The sequence below is a fragment of the Urocitellus parryii genome, chromosome 1 (assembly GCF_045843805.1).
Source record: "Urocitellus parryii isolate mUroPar1 chromosome 1, mUroPar1.hap1, whole genome shotgun sequence".
Taxonomy (NCBI): Eukaryota; Metazoa; Chordata; class Mammalia; order Rodentia; family Sciuridae; genus Urocitellus; species Urocitellus parryii.
The window spans coordinates 104,214,357-104,232,704 of record NC_135531.1 but is presented as its reverse complement, the minus strand read 5'-3'; the positions used below and the strand labels follow the sequence as shown (position 1 = coordinate 104,232,704).

General features: G+C 50.6%; 1 protein-coding gene across 4 annotated transcripts in view; it reads right to left on the bottom strand.

The window, feature by feature from the left end:
• Ndst1 (N-deacetylase and N-sulfotransferase 1) overlaps positions 1 to 18,348 on the bottom strand; it is a 60,292-nt gene that overhangs the window by 36,875 nt on the left and 5,069 nt on the right. For 2 of the 4 annotated variants that reach the window (XM_026414629.2, XM_026414630.2), the window contains exon 2: positions 3,532 to 3,617. The exons of the other annotated variants lie outside the window; for them this stretch is intronic. The gene's annotated coding sequence lies outside the window, so the exon portion shown is untranslated. The remainder of the gene's footprint in view (positions 1 to 3,531; positions 3,618 to 18,348) is intronic. 4 annotated transcript variants of the gene reach the window in all.

The window sequence follows — 18,348 nt, the reverse complement described above, 5'->3', positions numbered from 1 at the left end:
CTCCACACCCTACACTTACCCAGAGCCACTCCCCACAACTGCCCCAGCCCCTCCCAGCCTGTCACACCCCCAGCACAGTCATACCACCACCCACCGCCCAGCCCCACCCCAAGCCACCCAGTTCCACCAACCACCCTGACAAGACAGGCCCCACCCATCACATCCAGTGCAGAGAAGAAAATCCTTCACATTTGCTTCCCAGCTGTGCAGGAGTTTCTTGGGGCAATTACACCCCTGGGAGGCAGAAACCAGAAGCAAATCCCTTCCTATGCTGGAATCTGCTGCCTGCTGCGTGCCCCATCCCCCACCACCCCTGCAGTGCTGCCTGGCCAGGGGCCAAGCTGCTGCCTGTCAGTCACCCCACCACTACCAGGGCTGCCACCAGCAGGGGATGTCAGTGATCGGGCTCAGAATCACAGGGCCACAGAAAGCAAAGTCCACCCTGCAGTGGGTACTCAGGGACACTAAGGCCAGAGGAAAGGGAAAGGACCCTGGTGTTGCACCAGCCAGCACTGCCTCACTCCCACCTACCTTGGCCCCTTTTCTTGTCCATTAAAACCCTGTCCATCCTCCTCCAAGGCCAGGTTCAGCTGAGAATCAGATTTTGTTCATTGTGGATTTCAAAAGTCCTGTTGAGCTCCTTCTGCCTCCCCGCTCCCCCATGCCATGCCCAGCTCAGCTGCTTCCCAACTAGAACACCACCTCCCAACTCCAGAAGAGCTTCCTCCCAAGGCAGAGAAGCCTCCTACTATAATAGGTGCTAGATCCGTGTGCCCTTGACAATCACCTTCCCCTTTATGAATCTACTACAAGAAGAATGAAATCCTAATTAGAATAAGTTATAGTCCACGTATGTATATGTCAAAATATACTCTACTGTCAAGTGTATCTAAAAAGAATTTAAAAATAAAATAAATGAATCTGCTACAGAGAATCTCTAAGCTAAATGCATTACTAATAGTAATGAGCATTTTTAGACCTTTTGTGTCCGTAACACATGCGATTATTTCTTCCCTACAGCAGCACCCTGACCTAGATCCCCCTTATTTCACAGATGATAAACTGAGGCCAGAGAGGTCCAGAGCACTGATGAGTAGTGGGTCACTAGGAAATTCAGCTAGAAGCCTGGGCTCTCTCAGCTCTTGGCCCCTCTGTTCACCTGGCACAGCAAGCGCTTGCCAGGTGCCCTGCATATCCCATTCTCTGCTTCCTTTGACTAGTTCCCTTCATGGTTTTGTTTCTGTCCATTCTGTCTCTGTTTCAACTTCACAAGCAGCAGCTAATGATCCCTCCGGGAAACAACCCAACCAACCTGCATCAATCAGTGAGCACACACAGCACGAGACGCAGGTTCATTCCCTGGTTCTCAGCTTGGGACTCTGTCTGGGTTCCCTGCCCCCGAGAAAAACCTCAGGAACTTAGACCCCACTTGTTGGGAATCTTTCCTCCCACAGAATCTGAGTTGAGAGCTTACCTTTGTACCTGCTATGAAGAAAAGGTTTACCAGGCAAACAAACCAGATGGCCTGGGGGAGGGTGTGAGGGACAAGGCAGCCCAGGCCACTGCCCAGGACCAGCTCCCTCCAGTCCCACCGAAGCTCTCTGCAGACTAAGGCCAACAGAAAAGGATAGTGATTGCCCACAAAGCTTCTCTAAAAAGGGCTCTGCCCACCCCTCAAGTCTGTCTAGGACAGTCTGATCCATCCCCAGATTTTTTTGTCTTAGGTTCTGATCAGAGACACTCAAAAGAAAAAGAGCACTTCCTTATCAATGTCACAACCTCCCTCTTTGACAGCATTCAAAGTGGACTGAGCTCCTGCTCACTCCCTAGGGCTGGGCTCACTTCCCCACCCTAAACCTCACACCCTGAGAGGGTGCCCTGGGCATCACTCCACCAACAGAGGCTGAAGAGGGGAAGCTACTGACTCAAAACAGGCTAGGCAGAGATGGAGCTAGAGTGGCCCTCCCAGCCCACCTTGGAGCCCCTACAGGATCCTGCTGCCCACACTCCACAGCCTCCTGCAGGGGGCCAGTCCAAGGGCTGCTGAGCCAGCTTCTCTAGTAATAGTGAGCTTCAACCCTGGGGAAAGTTGCACAGGTAGTGGGGGGCCATGGACTCCAGAAAGGTTCGTACCTTCTCCTGCTCAGGGCCCCACATGAGAAAAGGGAGCTGCCTGCATGCTCCAGTCAGCAGCCTCCTCCCTCAAGAGGAGAAAAGAAGGAGTGAGGGTCATAGCAGGCAATCCCAGCTACAGGACAACACGAAGGACAATAATGACCATCACATCTCCCGGACTTTGTACAAGTCAGGACTCATACCAAGCACTTCCAATCATTGCCTCAGTTATTTGTCATTTATTCCCAATGAAGTAAAAATAACTTTGGACCTTGGGCTTCTCCCCTGTCCGCCTCCCTGGCAGAGGAGCTGGGAACTGTTGTCCCCCTACCCTCCCACATGCCCAGCTCCAGGCTGCCAGGCATCCAGAGTCTGAGCAGCAGATTTACTAAGGGGCCAGTTCATGGATGTGGGAGCCACACTCTGTGTACAATTCACATCAAAGTCCCCACTTCTCCTGGGCTCTGAATATTCAAGAACTGGAGATGAGATGCTAGTGCCCCCCACCCACAGTGAGTCAGGCTCCCCCAGCCCTGGAGGCTGGGAGCTAAGGACAGAGTGCTGGCAGAAAAGAGGAGACAACTCAGCACCTCCAACACTCTCTGTGAGTCCCTGGGAAGTCCCTTCCCTTCTCTGAGCCTTTGCTTCCTCAACTACACAAAGAGATGTGTGGATCAGATCAGAAGTTTTCACCTTTAGGGGATTACAGAACCTTTTGAGAAGCTAATGACGGCTGCTAGCAGATTCTCTCCTCAGACACACATATTCAGATGGACCTACGGCAATAGCCAATTTATGAACACTGCAGGGGTACCTTGTCCTGTCTAGTCCAAGAGAACCAAGAATTTCTGCAGGGGTGCCTTGTCTTTGACAAGTCCCAGCTCTCATGATCTAAAAAAGACTGAAGTCACAAATATCACATCCTAGCACCTTGGGGCTCACCTTTCCAGCTTCCCCAGGACCCTGAAATAAATCTTTAACTCTTAAACCTGTTGTCCTCAGATGGAACTGTGGACTTGCCTAGCTGTCCTGAAAAGCTGTAAGAGAAACTGAGCCCTGTTTTCTCATCCCCAGCCTTCTCCTCTTCTTCCCTCAGCCACCTGTCCACCAAGTCCTCATCGCCATCGGCACACCGCAGCCACCACCTGCCATTTTTTAATCATTACACTTGTGTAATCTGCTCTTGGGACAGCCCTGGGAGCTGACACACTTGAGGAACCTGCTTCTGATTCTGACTGTAGACAGAGCTGTGCTCCAGGCTCAGGCACCAGCCCTTCTGCATGGGTACACACACATGCACACACATGTTCAGACAGACGAGAAGAACTAGACAGGACGGGGGACTAGGAACAGTGGTTGGAGAGTCCAGGGAGACCAGCATAGACAAGGGGAGCCAGAGAGAAGGACAAGACCCACCAGAGCTCCAGAGTTCCAGACCAGGCCCCTCTGCTCTTGGCTATGTCCTCTCCATGGGTCCACATTCCTCACTCACAAGGCTGCACCTAATCCCAGGGCAGGACAAATGGCATTACTGTCAGTCCAGTCCCCTCCCCAGGAGGGAGGGAAGGAGGTGTCCCTAGGGCACCTGAGCCACCAACCACATTCCTGGAAACCCTCCCCCCCATGTCACCTCCCTTGCCAGGGCTGCCAGCCCTGCCAGACCTCCTGCCCTCTCTCAGTCTGCCCCAGCATCAGAGATCCCCAAAGCAGGCAAAGGGCCCATCTAGAGATGCCCTCCAACCCTCATGTCACCAACCCTCATGCCAGTGAACCCTCTGGTCTCTCTAAAGAAGAGGCAGTGAAGAGTAGAAGAAGCCCTCTTTGGCAATGAGAATAACTGGGTTTCAGCTCTGCCTGACTTCCCACGTGACCTCAGACAAGCCCCTTCACCTCCACTCGTGTTTTCCCACCAGTCCTGACAAGAAGAAAAAGACTGATATCTCCTCTTGGAACCAGCTGATGGTTACAGTGACCATGACATTGGTTTTGGGATCCTGCCTCCTCTCAGCTCGATTGTCAGGCCCTTCCTGTTGCCCTGCCCTGCAGAGGAGCAAGAAGGACAACTGGCAGAGGTGTGGACAGTGCTAGTCTTTGCCACAGTCAAAATGTTAGAGTTGAAAAAAGGACTTTTGGGGGCTGGGGCTGTAGCTCAGTGGCAGAGCACCTGCCTCACACATCTGAGGCATTGGGTTCAATCCTCAGCACCACATAAAAATAAATAAATATATATATTTTTTTAAAAAAAAAGAAAAAGAAAAAAGGATTTTTCTTTTTTTTCTTTTCCTATATATTTTTTTCTTCCACATTTTTTATTGGTACATTATAGTGGTTAGTGATAATGGGATTTGTTGTTACATATTCATACATGTACACAATGTAACTATAATTTGGACAATATCACTCCCCAGCACTCCCTCTCTCTCCCTCCCTGCCTCTGAAAAGGGACTTTTGAAGCCAAGGTCCAGAAGGGAGAAGCAACTCAGCTGTGGTCACACAATGAGCTAGAAAAAGTCAGGGCAGCCTGGGTTCAATTCTTGGCAGCAAGCACTTCTAAGTGTCCACTTGAAAAGGTGTTTAACTTCTCAGAGGACACCAAAGGACAGCACAAGGCACTTTGCACAGGCCCCAAGAGCAGCAGTAGAACAAAAAAGACGGTGTGTCCATACATGTATAGGCCAACCTTCCAGCCTCTCGTGTCACACCATGAAGGTGGCTGAGGTCCTACCAGCCACAGGTAAATCCTAGGAACCCCTTGCAGGGATTGACAGTCATGGAAACATCTTAAGAAGTCACCTGAGGCCCGGCAGGCAGTCCCAGCAGTGGAGACAGGGAACCTGACCCAGAAGGGCACCCCAAGACCAGCTGGCTCTACACGATGCCAAAGCCTTGGGAAAACCGAAAAGCCTCCAGGCGGGTGCCCAGAGCAGAGGTAAGCCAGGTGGGCTGAACGACAGAGGAAGGGAAAAGCTCTGAGATGCCTGGAGCCACAGAAGCCCCCTAATCTCCTAGAGGCCTGGTGGGCCCAACATAGGGCCTGCTGAGTCCAGGGAGGCTTCACCGAGGGCACACATGAAAGCAGCCTGTCCCTACAGACTTGCTGGGGCTTGTCGCCACAACAAGCGCCTGCTGACAACACTCCTGGGTGGGAGGGGGCTCAGCACACTCACAGAAGGCAAAACTGGCAGGGGGGAGGGGCAGGGGGTGGGACTGGTGGGCGGGAGGTCCTGGCTGCCGCTAGAACTCAGCCAGCCAGAGGCGGGGAAACAGCAGCGCAAAAAGCAAAGCGCCAGGTGACCTACTTCACACAGGTCCCCTTTAAAAAAGTGATCAGGGGCTTCTGTGAGGTGCTTCTAGAAGGTACCTCTAGATGTCCCTAAGAATGAGTCCTAAATTAAGCACTAACCAGGGCAGAGCTCAAGTAATGCTAGCGAGCGCCCCTACTCCCCATAGCCTGCCAGAGGAGTCCCTCCTGAGACTGCACCTGGGTGCACCTCCTGCCTTACCCTGGTCCCAGTCTGGCACTGGCTCCTTTCTGGGCCTTGCTTTGTTTACCTGTAAAATGGAATAGCACCAGATGACCACACAGATCCTCCTAACACTAAGCTGGGAAATTCTGTAGGAAGCATAAGTGACCTCCACAGGAAGTCCTCAGAAATAGATGCAAGGGCCACAGCTCCCCACCATCCATAACCCCACAGCTCACCATGCCACAGTCACATTGTACAAGTACCCTATATCACAAGGTGCTGGGTTCTTTGCTGATTATTTGGCCTTCCCCACCAGAGCCTCAATTTACAAATATGAAAACCATGGTTTGTGGAGGTGAAGCAACTTGCTCAAAAGCTCCCCAATGGGAAATGCTCAGCTGAGATCCGAAGTAGCATCTGTCTGGCTCTTAATCCCACATTCCCAGACATCAGCCACAGAGAACCCCAAACCCACCAGGGCCTGGAAAGTGCCATCAGGTCTTTGCACTGCCCACATTTTCTAGAATATAATGCTGGGGCTAATGTGCTAGGCAGCGAGGAGCAGGGAGGCGGGATGGGGAAGTCCATGTGGGTGCTGGACATTCTGCAGATTGACCAGTTGTCCAACACTGTGGTTATCATGTTCTCATCACCATCATCAGCACACCACAGCTACCATCTGCCATGTTTAAGTCATTACACACTTGCAAAGCTCTTTCATAATAAGCATTGCTCTGGCATCCAATGACAGCTTTATACAAGCAGAGCGGGAATTTCTTACCACTTTCTCAGGAGAGGAAAGTGGTGCTCCCAGAGAATGAGTGACTTCTCAAAAGAAATACAGGAAAGCAGTTTCTGAAAGTAAACTTGGAGCCCACCTCCTTTGCCTCCCTGTGCAGAGCTGGGTCTACTCCAACCAGCCCAACAGCCTCGATGGGCCTTTGTAACAACAGTGACTACTTCGGAGAGCTTACTCCATGCCAGCACATCACACGTTACCTCAGCTATCTAACATCCTGTAAATTAGTGTTGCTCTGCTTTCTTTGAGCAGATGGGAAGTGCTGAGGCTCAGAATGGTAGGCCATCATGCCTAGGTGGGCCAAGCTACGAAGGGGAGAGCTGGCATTCAAACACAAGTCGTCTGGTTCCAAAGCCTGAGGCCTAAACCTCTATCCTGCATGGCTCTGCCTGGGAGGCTCCATCCCAAGCAGTCCCTTGAAGGGAATGGAGGCCAGACACATCAAACACTTGAGTGCCTGGTAGGGTATGGCAAGATTATGATAATAGGAGGACAAACAAAGCTCTTGGGGAGTCCGCAAGAGGGAGGCTGGTATAAACATCTGCCTGGGCAACAGGCCAGGAATCTGAGTAAGGGACATGGAAACAGAAGGAGGTAAGATATGAGGGGGAGACCTTGCTCTAGTGCCTTGCTCTCTCTGAACCTTGATTTACCCAGGTGTTAAGGAAAGTCCTTGGAATATTTCCAGAGGCCCTGCTATCCAAAGACCCTTGGACCTTGGGAAAATAAGCAAGTCCCAGTGACACCCTGGCTACGAGACTCAGGGACTCTGAAATGTCCTTGGCTGTCCTGGCCAGCTCAGCTGCTGGAAAACAGGCTTGCAGAAGCAAAGGGCTTGGCTGGCATGCCTGGGCACCAGTGAAGTGTGGGTCCTTAGGGGGCACATTCCACCCATTGTCAACTTCTCCATGGCTCCACTGGAAGAGGTACCACCCAGTCTGGACTCAGCCCAGGAGCCGAGGTCACATCCAAGTGCCCAGTGGAATGCCTCTCCAGGCCCTGCCCTGCCCTGTCAGCCCTGTTCAGACCCATATGATACTTTTGTGTGTGTGTGTGTGTGTGTGTGTGTGTGTGTGTGTTGTGTGTGTGTGTAGGGGGTGTCGCTTGTATTGTAAAGACTGGCCTTGAGCTTTGGGGCTTAAGCAATCCTCCTGCCCCAACCTCTAGAATAGCTATGACTATGGCCACCATGCCTCACTCCAGAACCTTATATGCCACTAAGTCCACTCAATATCACCCACCCTTCAAAGACCCTCACTAACATTTCCCTAAGGCTCACCACTGTAATAGAGAGATAAGAAGTCCTATTGGAAGCCACAGAGAAAATGGCTACCCTCCTCCCCAAAGGACTATGCAAATCAGAGACTGTCATGTCAAGTCAATGTAGACCTTTAGCTAAGGAATGGGCAGAGAGTCCAACAGGGCCAGCCTCAATTCTTACTCTGGAAGGTGGAAGGGGCAGGGACTTGCTAAAAGGACTCAAGTATTCTGTACTGGCAGCTCTCATAGCTGCCCTGTCAAATCATATGCATAAAATGTTTCTGCTCAATAACCTCCCATGAGTCCCACCACCAACTGGGCAAAGCCCCTTAAGCAGATGAACCACACAAGTCATTGCTAACAGCCTCTATTAACTGGGTGTAGTGTGTGCCTGGGCCTCTGCTTGGTGTTTTCTGTTCATTTCTCACTTAACCATTGCAGTACTCTGTGAAACAGGTGCTATGATTAGCCCATTTTTGTAGATGACAAACTGAGGATCAGAAAGGTTATGTTACTTGCCCAGAGTCACAGCCACATGGCACTCATGCCTGACTGATTCCAAGTCCAGATTCCTAACAACTGTATTATATCATCTCTTCAAACGTTCCCTGCCACCCTTAGAATTCTGGGGCCAGCTCAACACTTCTATGCACAAGAGAGTAAACCAAGGGCCAACCAACAGAGCTCTCTCCAGCCTCCCCTTCTACCTCCAGCCGTCCTACCCCAGAAGAACTCCCACTCAGCAGGTATGCCAAGTGGGAAGGCTGGGACCTCCACCATGACAACAAGTCCCTTCTGTCCAGAAGGATGGGAAAAGTAGGAGAAAGTTTGCAGAGAGGGAGAAGAATGTGAAGGAGTCAGGAAACATGCATTCTCATAGAAGAGTCTCAAAGCTGGGGCATCCCTCACCCCGACAGAAACAGGAGCGTGCACTTATTTACACCCACAGGACCCCCAACAGCATGTGCCCATATTTAGCACAGCTGTCTGATACCTCTCTCCCAAAACCTGCTTGTCCTGCAACCTTTCCCTTCTCAGTAAATGACACCACCATCTTTTTAGTTCCTCCAGCCAGAATCCTGGTAGTCAACACTCTCTCCTTTTATACCCCACAGCTAATCCCTCAGCAAATCCTGTCAGCTCATCCTGCAAAATGAATCTAGAAACCCCTGACACCCACCCCTCCACTCCCCCACCATAGCCCAGCCACCTTCCTCTTTCATCTGCATGATCACAGCCACCTCCTGACCAGGTGTCCTTCATCCCCCACCAATCACTCCCCACCCTCCAGTGTCTTCTCCACACAACAGTCCACATGATCCCTCTAAATATAGGGCAAAGCCAGGCTCAGTGGTGCACACGTGTAATCCCAGTGACTAGGGAGGCTGAGGTAGGAAGGTCCCAAACTTGAGGCCAATCTTGGCAATTTAGTGAGACCCTGTCTCAAAATTAAAAAAATGAAATAGGCTGGGGATATAGCTCAGTGGTAAAGCATCCCTGGGTTCAATCCCCAATATCACAATAAATAAATAAATAAGAAGAGGGCAAAGCAATCAGTCCTACCCCAAGCCCTCCAGCATGTTCCCCTTCCTCAAATTTAAAAGAGCAAAGTCCTCCTGCGGGCCAAGAAGCAGAACCCTATCTGCCTGCCCCAGGCCACTCATTCTCTGCTCAGCAGGCCTCCTGCCTGATCTTTACCCATGCTCTGCACCCCTGCCCCACAGCCTAGATGACTGCTCCCCTCCCAGAATGATTCTCCCCAGATTTCCTGTGGTTCCCTACTTCACTCTGGGAGTCTGCAGCCCCCCTTGCTGGAGACACTGACCAACAAGGTAGAGATGTATCCCAAAGTCATACTTTCTACCCCCAAGCCAGCTTAATTTTTCTTTCAGACATTTCTTGCTGCCTGGACATTGTGGGTATTTGGTGGCTTGTTCACTCTATCCCACCAGCAACTCCACCTCCAAAACAGGGACTTGGTCTGTTTTGTTCATCAAGGCATCACAGTTCCTAGAAAAGGGCCTGAAACAAAGTAGATGTGTAATAAAAATGTGTGCAATGAGGAGCTATTACCTCCCTCACTTGGACACACCTTTTATTCTCGGCAGCCCCCAGGAGACCAGGAGGCTAATACCACACCTGTGCCAGGTAAAACCCTGCGGAAGAGGTTTCACACAACCAGATCCTGGGCAAATCCCCAGTACAGCGTTGGGACAACTGATCACATGAATCAATGGACAGGCCTTTACATCTGTCCCTGACTGGTGCCTCTAAACATCTTTTCAGCCACTGAGGAAGAACTTCTGGGTCCTGACATGGGCGGGCTGGGGCTGCTGTTGGCCTCCTCAGCCCATCAGTGCTGCCCCATGCTCCCAGCAAATGAGGTGGAGGAAGGAGGCCCAGCACCACGCCTGCCCTGTTCCTCTTGTCAGAAGGAAGACTGTCAGAAGGAAACTGTTCTCAGAAGAAAGAGCAAGAAGCCAGTGCCAGGCGGAAGTAGGCAGAGACAGCTGGCCCATCAGAGAGTTCAGGGAAAAACAAAGAAGTGGGATGGAGGATGTGTGAGGGGTCACTCGCACACCCAACCGGTTTCATGCCTCCAGGGTGTAGCGACCATGGTCATTTTCCAGAACCTCACTTCTAGGTCCTCATAGATAATCAGATGATTGTCCTAGCTGGGTGATCTGCACTAACCTGCAGAAGCAGAGGGGATAGAATCAGGAGATCTGGGGCTCCAGTCCAGCTGTCCACTCATGTGTGACATTAGGAGAGCCTCCTACCTCTATGTGCCTCAGCTTACCCAGCTATAAATGGCCTGTTCATTTGACGTTTCAACCTGTATGTCACAGAACCACACAGTGAGGGACCCTCAACCTGTGGCCAGGTCAGAAGGCCACCCAGGCTCTGTCCTCCATGCAAGGGCCTACACCAGAGGCACTGCACCTGCCTGCTCCAACCCAGTCCTCCAGCCTGCTTCCACCTGTGATCACAGCACTCTCCTGAACTGTGGCCTGATGTGAATGAAACCCTGTGGGCCTGGCCAGGGTGAGGCCAAGCCTCTTTATCCTACTCGCCACACACCTGCCTGATGATCTCTGTGTTACCCTCTTTAGGGTAGTTCACAAGGCACAAAGACTGGGAAGAGCCCAGCATGTTCGAGCAGAGGATGAACGTGCAGCCAGAGAGAAAAAGAAGCATATGGAAGTCACAAGGCCCAACTGTCACCCACAGTCCTCCCTAGCAGCCTTGGGCTCCATGCACTAAGACACGGTCCCCAAGGTGTGCTCTAAAGACCCCCATGTCTGGATCTTCTGAGGAGGGGAGACTGTATCCCAGGCAGAATGAATCAGAGCAGAGGACTGCAGTGAGGGGAGGGCAGAGATCTGCATGCCTTTTTAGCAAACTTCCCAGGTTTTTCTTATACCCAAACCACTGCAACCTCTCAGCTAAGACCTCTTCCAGGAGAAGACATCTTAGCTGGCCTTGAGAATTTCTTGAATGGAAAGACAGAGGGACAAGGGAGCAATAAACAATGCAACACACTCTAGAAGGAACATGAAGCAGATAAAGGGGAAGCCCAGCAAACACCTGAACCCTCCACCCAGGAAGCCCCCAGGACTGCTGGACCATTCCTTCCCCAAATTCCCCAAGTTCCTGTGGGGGTGTGAGTAAGGGGAAGGACTGCAGGCAGAGGGCTCCTCTCCTGTTGTGCTCGGGGGCTGTCATCTGCAGCTTAAGATGCTGCCTGGGTCAGTGGCTATGCAGCCAGAGCTTATCTGTGGGGAGGATTCCAGGGCTACAGAGCAAGATGATCCAGAGCCTCTACCAAATGGAACCGGACCGCTGGTAGCGACCTACCACTGCCATGCCTTTCTTCCCATAAGAAGCACTTGTTATGCTCCTGCTGCATACAAAGTCCTAAGCCTCTAAGCACAATGCTTTGAGGGACACACAGATCAGGCAGCCCTCACCCCCAATAGTTACCAGGAAGACAGATAAGGCCGCTCACTACAATACACGGGGAAAGTCCTCATGCCTTAAGGACAGGCCAAGCAACTCATGCCTGCAGGGATCACAAAGATCATGGAAGTACATGAAGCAGCCAGCCAGGAATGGGGCGCCTGCCACTGGAGAATGTAGGCTCAAGGTTTTTCAATCTTCCAATTTTTGAAGTAAAGCCAGAAGTCTGGATTTTTATGTAAAATCTCTTTGTCAGCAATTCGCTCGATATTTGGCATGAACCAAACAAAACCTGCCCATGGGGCAGATGTGGCCTGCCAGTTTGTGACCTCTGTTTTCTTAAAAGGGACAGAGAACACACTGTGGAGCTTAACAGAGGCCCCTGTCCTGTGGCTGAGGTAGCTGGGAAGGCTTCCTGGGGGAGGAGATCGGTGCTGGGCTGCAGGAATGGGGAGGCTCTCAGGGGAGGTAAGCTTACTGAAGGAGAAGGGCTTACATTGCCACTGGAACCACCAGGCCTCAAGCAGAAGCCTCCTGGCAGGCCAAAGCAGGGACCTAAGCCACTCAGGCAGCCTGTCTCCCCACCCTCCCAAAAGAAGAATGCCTGTTGCTGCCCCCAAAGCAGGCACAGAGACTACAGCTCTGTTCTGTCCCCAGGTGGTAGGAGGAGGGGCCTTGGGCCCAGCAAACCTTCAGGACTCAATCTATCAGTGGCAGACTAGCAGGGGTCCGATTTCAGACCTGAAGCCTGAGGAAAGCCAGCAAACAACAGCTCTGTGGGGGAAGGGAGAGAAAGAGACAATGGAGGGACAAAATGAAGCTGAGAATGTGTCCTGCCTGGCCAGGCCAGGCCCCCGCTGTTACATAACCCTGCCTTAGGACAAAGCCAGGACTCAGGACACCCTGCCCAGGTCCTCCCAGAATGTGGAGAGAGATGCCTCCCTCCCAGTCCACCACTGCGCTCCAACCTTGCCCTGCTGCTCCCAGAAAGCCCAACACTGAGTGCAGAACTGGGAGAGGAGACCAAGACTCCAAGATAAGAAATGTACAGCATCACATCACAACTTAGTGGCGAGACCAACACCAAGAGCAAACTCTTACCCTTTCACCAAGTGATTACTTTGTACCAGGCACTGGAGTAAGTCCTTTACTGCACTATCTTAAGTCCAATGATAACATCATGAGATAAATATCCTTAACTATTGCCATTTTCCACATAAGAAAACTGAAACAGACTAGATAACTTACCCAAGGTCACACAGCTAGCTGTAAGTGGAGGAGCTGTCTCAGAACCTGAGGCCTCTAAGGCCACACTGACTCCCAGCACTACACTGCCCCTGGGCTGCTTTCTGCCTGCACCCCACCAAGGCCGCAAGTCTCAAGTCTGCAATGCATGTGACCCCTGCCCTTCTGTTGGCACTTCACAGAGACACCCAGCCTTCTGCAAACCTGATGAAACTGATAAGACTTTTTCTTAAGAATGTACAGGATCACATCACAACTGATAAAATGTACCTGATTTCAGGGGCTCACAGTCCCTGCACTGGTGGGAGGGCGAGTCAAGATCATGCGGTACTTGAGACAGGAAGTAGCAGAGGGAAAGGAGGCACCCAGGCCCTGCCAGCCTCTCCCACCTCCAAACTCAGAGCCCTTCATCCACAGGCGTGGGCAGGAATCGGGGTTCAGGGCCTACTCATCCCTTCAGGCTGGGAGGACAGAATGAATCACAACACACAATGGCCTGCTCCTCTGCACCCACTGCGTGTGACTCACAGCTCCCAGCTGCTGGGCAGACGGAGCACAGCTGGGCCTGGCATCTGGATGGGGGTGGTATCACCAGGCACACCGTCCAGCCTTTTCTCCACCCCTGGGCCACCTTGCTGTAGACTGGCAGCTCCCCAGCAGTAAGGCACATTTCAACCCCTGCCCAGTCCCCATGCCAGCTGGAGCCCCAGGGTGGTAAGGCAAAACAAAAAACCCTTGTAGGGTGCAGGAAGACCCAGTTCTAGCCCAAGTCCTCTGCCGCCTCTCTACACCACAGTGCAGGCCCCTCCCACCTCAGCCTTGTTTCACCAACTAAAAAATGGGAAGACTTCCCAATGGTCCTGCCCGGAGTCCACAGCCCGAGGCTATCAACAGCAGCACCTGACAACTTCACAAAGTTGTTGAGATCCTGCTTTCAGCAAGTTCCATAAACATCCTTCAGAGAAACAAAAGTTAAACCTAAAGACTACTTTTTTTTAAGGATATCAAGAAGTCCTTTTTATAGTCCAGCTTCCCCCATTCCACCTCCATTGTTCCAAATATCCTCTAAGGACCTAGAAAATACATTTGATTTCCGACTAGGGTTTGGGCTTGGTGTTCTTCCTCTTGGAAGCCGCCCTACCCCTCGCTGGCAGCCTTCTCACAGGACACCCCAGCAGCGTCCTGAGCCACCCTGAGGGCTACAGCTACCCAGTCAGCCAAATACAGAGTGGGGTATGGAGAGTTGTGGGAAGAAAACCCTTCCCTGCTTGGGACAAAGATAATTTTGTGATCTGAGCCCAACAGTGACTCTGCCCAGTGTGGGCAAGTCCATGCTCCTCTCTGGGCTTTAATCCCCTAAACAAGATGGAAGGAACCCTATAACTGTGAGGGAAGCCCTTAGACTCCTGGGAAGTACCTTGGGGACACTAAGGAGGAAAGAACAGCAGAAGGAATAATAGACAGATTCTAACCCTCCCACACCCTTCTGCTAGAACCAAAGGAGACCCACTTTAATCTCTCTGATTTCATCTTATCCTAACTACGGACCTTGAACTCACTACTGAGTCTCTGAGCCTCAGATCCTCTGAGTTTTGTGGCCCATCTACAAAACAGGGAGGATAACAATGTCTATAGGAAAGGCTGCAGCTACCCCAAACAAGTCCCACCAGCCTTTCCCCATGCCTCACTCACTCTTTTGCTAGAATACATACTTGGAGACATCTTTAGAAAATCAATCTAAATTATGCAACACAAATACTCTAGGACAATTCCCCACTGTCCTTCTTCCAATGAGATCATGCTTCTAAGCGCCTGTATAGAACTATAGAATTCCTATATCTAGCCCCTTAGAGCTAAATGGCCTTGGTATTTTCATCTATAAAATGGAGACGATAACAGTTCCTACCTAACTTATAGTATTATTCTGGGAATTACTCCAGAGTAGGTAACATGGAGGTGCTTAGCAAATATTGATAAGCTGTCAAAAATGTGAGCAACAATTATGATCATTGTTTCAGTTACTGAGATGCTTAAAAGCACTGGCCTGGTGATGGTTCAGGTCCCTTAGCCCTCGCAGCCTACATGTGGCCACTGCAACCCATTCATGTGCATGTCCACATGTGCACACACCTAAGCACACACCGTCCTCTAAGGCAGGACTCACACTCTCTGCCTGGCCCCAGCCCTGGAACATAGCCAGATAGCTTGTTCCTGGCACCCACCCATGTCACCCACAGAACTCCCTACTCTTCCATCCCCAATCCTGTCTTCCTCAAGTTGCCCCAGCACTGTATCCTGTAATCATGTTGAGGTAGAGCTGTACCTCACTTCTATGTCACAAGATTGTCTCCTGGGGAATAGGGAGATATTCTAAGATGGTGGCTCCTTGAAGAAGATAGAGAGAAACTGGGCTTTACTCTGCATCCTACTTTTTTGAGGGGAGAGGGTAATCAGGGATTGAACCCCAGGATATCAAGGGGTTTAAAAAGCCAGGGACATGGCTGGGGATATGGCTCAGTGGTTAAGCTTTTAAAAAATATATTTTACTTAGATATAGGTTCTCACCAAGTTGCTTAGGGCCTTGCTAAGTTTCTGAGGCTGGCTTTAAACTTGAGATCCTCCTGCCTCAGCCTTCTGAGCCCCTAGGATTACAGGCATGCACCACCACTCCCAGTTCATTGCTCACATTTGCTAGGTATCTGAATATGCTAGAAGCTGAAAAGCCTCAGAAAAAGGGCATTGATTTTCTTAATTTTTATTTTATGACAACCCAGTGGTTCTCAAACTTTAGCATGAAACAGAATCACTTGAAAATTGTTGGGCACTACCTGCCACAGTATCTGACTTGGTAGGTCTGGGGTAGGGCCAGATAATTTATTTGCACTTTTAACTAGTTTCCAGATGATGCTGATGCTGCTGATCCACAGTCCAACTTTGAGAACTGCTGACTTAACCTACAGGTGAAGCAAGGTGAGTAGAAAACACTTCCACTCCTATACAAGTAGGTGTAAGGAGGAAGGGTATGCAGGCATGGAGAAAGGCCCTGCTATGACAACATTCGCTTCTCCTCACCTGGCCTCTGCCTGGGCAGGTAGCTCTATGTGCAAGGCTGGGGGTGCAAATCATAGGTGGATGCCGCTCAGCAACGACTACAGCAAATCTCCACCCACCACCACCTGGGACCTGCCCAGACAAGCCAATCCTTGGCCAGCCTGGGATGCTGAGAATTCAAGCCCTCCCTCAGGGAACCAGACCACAGGTCTGAACGAGACCAAAATGCCCACCATATCTGAATCACATGAGCTCCAGGATTCTGTTCCCACCTCCAGAAACAGGGAGCTCAATCCCTCCAGACACAGCCCCACCATTTTGGCCCACTCAGATATTTTTGTTGTTTCTTTACTCGACTGAGTTGAAGTCAGTCTGCCCTGACACATCCACCCATTGAATCTGCCTCCCAGTGCCTCCTAGAACCAGGGACAGGCCATAGCAGCCCCTCATAAATCAGGAACCCTGGATTTAATCCCCTAGGTCTAAACTTCCCCAGGTTGAGCCATCCACTTCACTAAGCCTTAGCTGCCCCATCTGTTAAAAGGGAGTAGTAGCAGTACATATCTCCTACTGCTGCTGTGAGGGTTACACGAGCTCCTTAATCAACACTAACAGCATTGGAAGGAAACACGTAGACCTATAACTCTCTATATATGCAGCCTTGATTATAATCCTGATAAGACAGTTGGAAATGTATTCAGAAGTATGTTAAAATTGCAATAAAAGATCATACCTGGGGAAAAAAAAAACCAAAAGAGGACGACAATGACAATGACTAACAATACCAGGCTGGGGAAATAGCTCAGTGGTAGAGAGCTTGCTTAGAATGTGTGAGGCCCTGGGTTTATCCCTAGCACCACAAAAACAAAAACAAAATAACTACAGCAACATATGCCAGCCACAACAATAATCATAACTAACCTGAACTGAGGTTGTAGCTAAGCTCTGCCCTGCCTTATCTTTCTAAATGCTGCAAAATGGGACAATCATTATCCCTTTTGTGCAGATGAAGAACTAAACTGTTTGCCCAAAGTCCTATAAGCAGAAAGTGTCCAAGGAGGGATATGACCCCAGCCTGTCTGGCTCTGAATCTCGTTTCCATCCTTGGCTCTGTCTAGATCTCCTACTCACTATCCCAAGATCAATTCCAGGACACCTTTCCCTGACACCATCTACTCGTCCCTCCCAGGCACGGGAGGCTGGGCAGAAGGACTCACAAAGCTCCAGCCCATAGTCTATGCAATATGAGGATGGGTCCCTGATGATAAGGGTAGCCACAAGGCTACCAGCCCAACTCATCTGGTGAAAGCTTAGATACCACTCACACTGGCCACCAGGAAGGAGACTGAACCTTTAGAACTGGACCATCTTAACAGAGGCATAACAAGGGAGAAATTCTAACTAGGCTGCCTGGATGTGACCAGTAGCTACTGCATGCCATGTAACTGCCCCCTCTCTCTCCAGGCCTCGTTTCCTCATCAGCAAAAGACTTCTCTGGCCATTGGGCAGAAAATTCATAATTTGTCATGTCCCTACCAATTTTTTTTTTTTTTTTTTTTGGTACTAGGTCTTGAACCAGCGGCACTCCACCAATGAGCTACATCCCTGTTCTTTTTATTATTTATTTTGAGACAGAGTCCCACTAAGTTGCTGAGACTGGCCTCAAACCTGTGATCCTCCTTCCTCAGCCTCCTGAGTTGTGGAATTACAGGCATGTGTCACCATGCCCAGGCCTATCACATCTTAATCATAAATGAATTCCTGGATTCTGTCCCTGCCTCCAGATTTTCCTCAGATTCTAGAGATTCTTTCCTCTCTCCGTAAAAGGACAGATCACTTCCTAGCTATAAACAACAGAAACCACTGGTATCTGGAAACAGTTCCTACATATTAGACTCTAACCATGCCTCAGGCACCAGCTGTTCAACCTCCCTGCCAAAACAGGACTATTACTATCCCCATTTTACAGCTGAGAAAACCAATGCCCAAGATTTAGGTATTTTGCCCTACACCACACAGCTAACAATGACAGATCTGGGACTTGAACTCAGGACTCCGTACTCCACGCTGCAATGCTGCCAACCTCCTCTAGAAATAAGTCACATGCAACTCCTGCCTATGGAGCACAGAGCCTAGAAGAGATGAGAGTGAGCACTTGAAGGATTCCAAGTTCAAAGCCAGGAGTGGAAGAACACATGAGAGGTCCCTTCTGCATAACAGGTACTACACATGTAAAGAAAAGCACAGGCAATGCCAGCACTGGAAAATTATGAGTGACTGCATGGAAGAAGTGACACCAGAGCTGTGCAAAACTAGGAGGATTTGGGGTGGGTGAGGGGAAGCGAGGGGGTACGGCCTCCTCATCGTGAGCAGACATGTAAAGGCAGGAGGAGACAGGGCACAGCCAGGGAGGGGAAGAAGCCGGCTCTGCTTAAGGGTTGAGGGGATGGG